At 37.5% G+C, this 7500-nt stretch overlaps 2 long non-coding RNA genes across 2 annotated transcripts in view; both read left to right on the forward strand.

Moving 5' to 3' along the window:
• The window catches only part of LOC310640274, a 367510-nt gene that overhangs the window by 108700 nt on the left and 251310 nt on the right, over positions 1 to 7500 (forward strand). The window lies entirely within an intron of this gene.
• Positions 1 to 7500, forward strand: part of LOC310640272 — a 9280-nt gene that overhangs the window by 609 nt on the left and 1171 nt on the right. Inside the window, exons 2-3 of the long non-coding RNA XR_014492512.1 lie at positions 1830 to 1917; positions 5936 to 6123. This is a non-coding gene — a long non-coding RNA (uncharacterized lncRNA). The remainder of the gene's footprint in view (positions 1 to 1829; positions 1918 to 5935; positions 6124 to 7500) is intronic.

Consider the following 7500-nt stretch of genomic DNA (forward strand, 5'->3'; position numbering starts at 1 on the left):
GCAGCAGCCCAAAGAGATAATTGGCAATCTGTTTAAATAATTACATTAATTTGCTACAAAATCTTAATGCTTGCATTCAAAATGTAGCCACAATTTGCTGTGGTCAGTTCTGAAAGTGTATATAAGTAACAACTGAACATGCCTTCTAAACAGTGATCTTTTTTATATGTGCTATATGAACAAATTTAATGAATATGCTGAACCAAAACACCTGATATAACCTTGTCAGTTTATCCTGAATTCATTTTAGTCACCTTGCCTCAACCCCTGCAAAGTATGTCATCTAAATTTGCCAAGCTGTTGCTCAGTTAAAAAATTTGACAATCTGTTAGTATGCCAGGAATCCAAGCACCTATGTGTGCCAAGCAGGAAAGAAATCCATCAAATCTTCAGATTATTATTGGGAACACTGAGTTTAGCAAGCAGCTCTTTTAAAATGAGATAATCATAATCCCTTTAGCAGGACTGAGAAATTGGAAGAAGTGTATGTGTGTATTCCAAGTCACCTATCTTTTTTTTTGTACACTGGGTCCTTTATATTCTCTCACTTTCTACTGTAAGTATGACCTATCTTTTAAGCATTAAGTACAGAAATGAAAGTTGCATTTATAAAAACTATATTTTAATCTTAAAATAATAGAAATTTAGCATATTCAGTTTGGCTCAGATATTTGGGTTGGAATCATAAATGCAATTGCTGGATGGTAGATCCTACTTAAATCAGGTGAAAGATGGCTGAGAAAGAATGTTCGTTCATTTTAATTTATTGGCTTGTCCAATGGACTCTGAAAAGCATAAGTATATAATAAGCTGTACATCCTTAACATTTTGTCTTTAATCTGAACCTGAATCTTTTGAAGGGCAGAATAATCATAGAGGGGGGAAAATCCTGGCCTCAGCAGATAAGAGTTTGGGGAATTTGAGCTCTTTGATGTCCTTTTTGCAAATTTACATAACGACCTTGGGCTTCCCTTCATCTTTTTTTTTTCTTTTAATGGAGGCAATGATATAAACTTGATCTGTGATGATCTATACAAATTTGAGAGAACCTCATGTGAAATCCCAGGTAACACTGCTAAGAAAGGAAACTAGGTGTTCCTCTTCCAGCACTTGAAATGTAACAAAACAGTATGTACAAGTACAGCTGCTCCGTGTGAACAATTCCCTAGGAGTTATTAAAAAGAAAATACACTTTGGCAAGCTGTGCTTTATCACCTTAGAGCCCTGGAAAAGCACAGTTTAATCATATCTGCAGCAATTTATTATAGACCTCTCAACAAACAGTTTATTAGTCAGGAGAGAAACAAAATGATAAGGACTAGCTTGATGTAACTGGTTCACGTGCTTGTTGCCTTCCAGATGTAGTGGGTAAAGTAAGCCTGGAAAGTACCAGGCTGGGAAAGATGAAGCAAAACAGCTTTTCATAGATTGAGGGTTACGTTGCTTTCCAGTGTCAGCACTCAGCAACATGTAAAAGCAGGACAAAACTCAGTATGAATTAATTTGAATGTAAATTAAATTGAATTCATTTATGCATTGTCAATAGGACTGTTCTCCAAATATTTAAGCATTTCCTCCTTGATATTGTATTAAATATTACCAATTTAGTGACAAGTTTTAGAGAGGGTCTAGGAATTGCATAGGTCTTTGAGAACTGTATGTGACTCTTGAGCAACTTGTTATGGAATTATTAAAGGGCTTGGTTTTGGTATTGCCCAAGTGTAAGCAATAAGCAGATATGCTCCCTGGAGTTTATTCTGCTCTTTGCAAAATGCAGTCCATTTTTTTGTTTACTGATTTTTCTTTCCACTTCCTTTCCTTTTTTTCAGACTGCTTGAAAGCTTTTGTGAATGTGCATGACATCTTCAGTGATCACTCCACCATAACTGGTTTTGCAGAAGGAGTGGGGTAGTGGTGGTAAGATATATCCTTTGGCTTCACCGAAGCTAGCCATGGTTTGGAATATCTCAATGGTATTTGCTAGACAATTGACATTGATAACCTCCAATGAGCCTTGGTGGCGCAGTGGCCTAATGCCTCCTTAAGTAACACCAGCTGCCTGCAATTAGTGCAGGTTCGCATCCCACCAGGCTCAAGGTTGACTCAGCCTTCCATCCTTCCGAGGTAGGTAAAATGAGGACCCAGATTGTTGGGGGCAATTAAGCTGACTTTGTAATAATGCCGCTTGGGTGTGTGTGTGAAAGCCCTAATAAGCAGGCATATACATAGAATGAAGGCTACTGCTACTGCTAAGCTTGTAAGCCGCCCTGAGTCTTCGGAGAAGGGCGGGATATAAATGGAATTAAAATAAAATAAATAAAATAAAATTAAGTGATCTCCCCTCTTTTTCTGTCTGCTAATTTTAGTTAAATATTAATGCTGTTTTTCCAGACACTAGAAATTGGGGAGCTAAGGCCCTTTAAAAAGAAAGAAAGTGGTTTGGGGGACTGCAAAGCCACTCTGGAATCTGTATAGGAATGAGTCTGCTTTCCCTCTCAATACTTTGTGGAGTCTTGTTGATGTGTCCCTATGTGGGTCCTGTCCCAAAGACTTCAGCCGTCTGAGCTGAAGAGATCACTTTCACGATCAGATGCTTGTTAGCATCACTTCTGTGAATAAATTAACTTAAGGCTGAGAAAGAATCAAATGCAATAATAGCCCAAATTTTTCTATGCTGTACTTTTTTTTCTTTAATTTCCACTCCCAGAATCCTTCTGAAAGCAATCTGAAACCATTGCTTTCATTTCAGTTGGCTCTAAAACATTGAGAACAAACAGGAAACATCATGAGCAGTTGTCTCTGAAACCAACTAGTTGAGTTAAAAACAGCAGGATTCAAACAATGTCTTGCTCCCAAACTGCCACATCTCCAGTAGTAAAGTAACAATTATTCCTTTGCTTTCAGGTCACATAAAATATAAAACAAAAATATGTGCAAATATATTTGTATATATCTATATATTTGTTTATATCTATACAAATACATATCTGGGTACATATATCTGGCCATTTATCAGAATATAGCAGTGTTTCTCAATCTTGACAACTTGAAGATTTGTGGACCAGCCCCCAGAATTCCCTAGCTAGCACAATGGAAGAGGCAAGAATTTTGTCAGTGCCATTTGTATAAGCTGGGAAAATAAACCAGACCATTTTTACAGGTATTGTGAAATTGAGTTAAAGGATTAAGAGTGTGTGCTAATTACTCTCTGTATTCATCCCATAGCATAGGGCAGACATGTCAAACACAAGGCCCGGGGGCCGGATCCGGCCCGTGAAGTGGTTACATGCAGCCCACGAAGCCATCCTGGAAACAGTGAGGGAATGGCCCCCACTGCCTTGGCCCTGGCCCACAGACCCTCCTCCTGCCAGAGACCCTCAGATCTGTCCCACTCCTGCCCAGGCCCCCATAGGCACCCTTGATGCGAACGATGTAGAGCTGGCCACGCCCACCCAGTAGGCCATACGCACTTTAGCCATGCCCACCCAGTAGGCCATGCCCACCCAGGCCACACCCACCCGGCCCCCTGAGGGCAACCGCAATGCTGATGCGGCCGTCAATGAAATTGAGTTTGACACCCCTGGCATAGGGTGAGCAAAGGTTTGCTGGGAGGCATGAGGTAGAGCCCTCAGATGTTCTGCAACTTTGAAGAGAATTTGTGACCTATTTGGGTGGGATTGAGGGTTGGTGGTAAAATTTAAATATTAAATAACATCTGACTGTTCTACAATTACAAGATACCGAAAGCCAAATAAATAATTGATTGGTTCCAAGCAATGGGTTCCAAGCAATCATCTCCAGTTCATCTCTTTTTGCCTCAGTGAGGTTGCCAAAAGGTCATATATCTATGGTGATAGCAGAAACCATCATTTGGCAAATTCTCATTAGGGTCTCTAAACTTGCAACTTTGTATTATCTTGGCCTACTTCCACATTTGCCGACTTCTTCCAAGGGAAATAGCATTCATAAAGTCCTGTGTATAATTTATCCTGCTGTTACTATTTCCTCAACCCTTCTTTCCTTCTGTTTTCTTTCTGTTTCTGAAGTCCTATTTGACATATTGACCGGTCTCAAGGCAAACGGAAGAAGAGCCACCCCACTGGCTCCTTACATTCTATGGGAATCTGAAACAAATTTCATTGCTAAAAAAAATCAAAATCAAGCAAGAGGGCAGAAAAAGTGTCAAATGTGCGGTTTGCAGAAAGCTTTCGCTGTGGCTTTGAAAGAAAAGGTCTTAAATATCCACTGCTTCTCTAGCAACTCTACCTTTGCCATACATCTTTTTTGTGCCTCTTGGAAATTCAACAACATTTCCTAAACTGGCCTTTAACTAGCTGTAGTTACTCTCTTTCTTTGGAGTAGACTACACTCAGTTTACTGGGTCATATTTCTAAAGAAATGTTTATTTTTTAATGTTTTAAAATTATTTTATCAGCTCACATTATTTTAAAGCAATTGAGAAACAAAACAAGATTGTCCATGTTTTACTCAAAACATTTTTTAACGAAGTTCATAAGCATGTTTATACTTTTAAAATAACAAGGTACCATTTATTTAAAACAAACAAACCCAAATTTCCATTTAGGAGTTGTGTGGTTGCTGTTTTGTTTCCTTGCACATGGCAGTGTTTGTAGAATCCTACTTGGAACTCCTTGTCATCAAGATTTTCTTTGGGACTCTATAATTATAATTGCATAATTCATATGACGTACTATTCCTTACAATATATGCTGTTGTTCACAGATTATTGTGCAAGTTATGGGCTCCTGCTCTCTAAAGCATACCATTTTAATGTATAGGATAGAGTTAGGATTAGGATTAGTGTTTTAAATGTGACATTTACTCCTAAAAATGTTGTTACAGCATCTGTGACACCTTTATCTACATTTGTACAAAGGTTCTCCACTTTCTTCTCTTGAATTTCTTCTTGTGCTTCAAAAAAACCCCACAATATTTCTTGAAACAGGATGGCTCTGTGCACTATTATATGGAGCACCATATTCTGCTTGAAGCATATTCTGTTTTAAAGATGGGCTTTTAAAAAGTTAGTATGACCATGGTAAACACCCAGTGATAATGTTGAAAAACAAAAATATCTTTTGGCAGGTGTGTAAATAGTAAAAAAATGCAGTTCACTATTATGCCAACAAACCAAATTTTCATAGAACTTTTAACAAGAGCCTTGGTGGAGCAGTGGGCTAATGCCTCCTTAAGTAACACCAGCTGCCTGCAATTAGTGCAGGTTCGTATCCCACCAGGCTCAAGGTTGACTCAGCCTTCCATCCTTCCGAGGTAGGTAAAATGAGGACCCAGATTGTTGGGGGCAATAAGCTGACTTTGTAATAATGCCGCTTGGGGGGGGGGCAAAAGCCCTAATAAGCAGGCATATACATAGAATGAAGACTACTGCTAAGCTTGTAAGCCGCCCCGAGTCTTCGGAGAAGGGCGGGATATAAATGGAATTAAAATAAAATAAATAAATACCGTAAATAAATAAATAAACAGGCATCTAAGGGGTCATAAATAACAACTAAAGAGCTCAACAACCCAATTCTCTTTAAATATGAAGAACAAGGAAGAGCCTTAATGTTGCCCATTAACTGTAAATATACATAGGTCAAGACTGTATGAGTTCTCCTAATGTAATATTAAAATTAGTGCCAATTGATACCAGGTCACCTTTAATATGACCCAAAATTCAGTTAACACAAAGCTAGTGTGCGTGCAATTAAGCCAAGCACATGTGAAGTTGCATTTGGGTTTTAGATACTGCTGATCTTCATGTGTGCAAAATGGAGAACAAAAAGATTCTGTCAGAGGAAAACAGTACAAATTTAACACTGTGATTTTGTTAGCCATACATTTAATTATAAATATGTTTTTTTATCATTTCCTATAAGATTTCATTAATATACACATAAAATTATATTTTAAGATTTTCACGGTCTACTTCCATTGGAGTTGAGCCCATTACTTCATTTTTCATGAAAATATCATTTCAGTACTTAGTCAAATTTGGCTAATGCAACCATTCCATGGGATTCACTAACTGTACTAATCGAGATCTAATGTACCCGGACAACAAAGTTCTTCCCCAGTATGACAAGATATATTTTATTTATAGTAAGTATGATATGTAGATGTAGTTACATATTTAAATTAGTATGTGCAGTTTTTATGTAAACCTATGTCTCTTTTTGTTTGTGTGGTGATGCATTTCTCTTTTAGAGGAGACAATCTCACATACATTTCTCTGTCTTTGTCCTTATAAGCCTAACCGTACTCTCTACTCTCTACCTATCCATCCTTTTGGTTATCATATTGTTGTATTCCATTGTGTTCTTTTTCATTGTTCATCTTATTGTTCTATTATTTTACTTTTGTTCTGTTTACACTCTTTGCACTGTTTCCTTTTTATTGTTATAAGGTGCTAGAGTAGCACCACATCAAGATAGTCGACAAATAAATTTAACAAATAACCTGTGCAGGTAAAATCCATATGTTTGCATCTATAGCTACTGAATCTTCAGTGCCCTTGGAACTCTTTTTCTGTTTTCTTAGGAAATGAAATCATGTCTGTGTTTTAATATAATGATTCCATGCCCGTAAGTAAGAAAAAAGCTTATTCAGCAATGATCATTAATTTGTCCCACAGGAATAGATTCCAGTAGCTACAATATTTATTAACATGCCTAGTGAAATGTGTCCATTTCTCATTGGTTTAATTCACTCATTTGCCATTTATTTTTTTATAACATTTATGTAGCTGCCCATCTTATAACCAACTGTAGACAACTTCCAATCAAAACATACTTTACAAAAATACATTAGAAAATGATTACAAGTAGAAATGTAAATAATTATATCTTACGCATTGGGGCATACACAAAGGTACTTTTTTTCCCTACATGTTTTTTTAAAATGCTGTTTGGTCATTTCCCCATCCTAGAACACCTTGACATGCATACTACTTTATGAACTTGATTTCCTTGTACCTGACCTTCATGTAGAGATAATGGAGAAGAACCTTTATTTGTCCCTATCTCTGTTTTGGAAATACAATTTTACTATTAGGAGATGGAATATAAATATTTCATATATATAAAGTAAATCAATTCCATTTCTGGGTTGCTAGAAATGTCACAGTGACTGTGGGATTTTGCATGTAGTATTGCACAGTTGTGCAGCCTTCAGAGCATCCACATTTTTTAAAGTGAGTTTGAATCATGTTCTCTTTATTATGTTCTCCTTGGTGGAGCAGTGGGCTAATGCCTCCTTAAGTAACACCAGCTGCCTACAATTAGTGCAGGTTCGAGTCCCACCAGGCTGAAGGTTGACTCAGTCTTCCATCCTTCTGAGGTAGGTAAAATGAGGACCCAGATTGTTGGGGGCAATAAGCTGACTTTGTAAAAATGCCACTTGCGGGGCGGCCCGAAAGCCCTAATAAGCAGGCATATACATAGAATGAAGGCTATTGCTAAGCACATTGATTTGTGCTTC

This window comes from Vipera ursinii, assembly GCF_947247035.1.
Source record: "Vipera ursinii genome assembly, chromosome: 4".
In the NCBI taxonomy this organism is placed as follows: domain Eukaryota; kingdom Metazoa; phylum Chordata; class Lepidosauria; order Squamata; family Viperidae; genus Vipera; species Vipera ursinii.